Below are 281 nucleotides of genomic sequence, written 5' to 3' on the forward strand. Positions count from 1 at the left end.
GGACATGAGGAGCTTGGCCGGTGTTGTGTTTAATGCCGGCCTGCTCATGAACAGACGTGTGGTCGGAGTAGGTTTCTCGGCTTCCTAGCTGGTTTAATGGAGGCATATGAATGCGACGAGGAGGTGTGTTCAGCCGGGCGTGCAGCGGGCGGTGCCCTCGGCTGACGCGCTGCTTCAGTGGTGGAGACAATGAGAGGTCACGTCAGCCCTGAGCCGCCTTCAATGCGGAGCGGCACACTCTACAGCGGCATGAATGCGGCCAGCTAGCGCCGGAAGGGATG

Source organism: Triticum dicoccoides, unplaced genomic scaffold, assembly GCF_002162155.2.
Source record: "Triticum dicoccoides isolate Atlit2015 ecotype Zavitan unplaced genomic scaffold, WEW_v2.0 scaffold27546, whole genome shotgun sequence".
Classification (NCBI taxonomy): Eukaryota; Viridiplantae; Streptophyta; class Magnoliopsida; order Poales; family Poaceae; genus Triticum; species Triticum dicoccoides.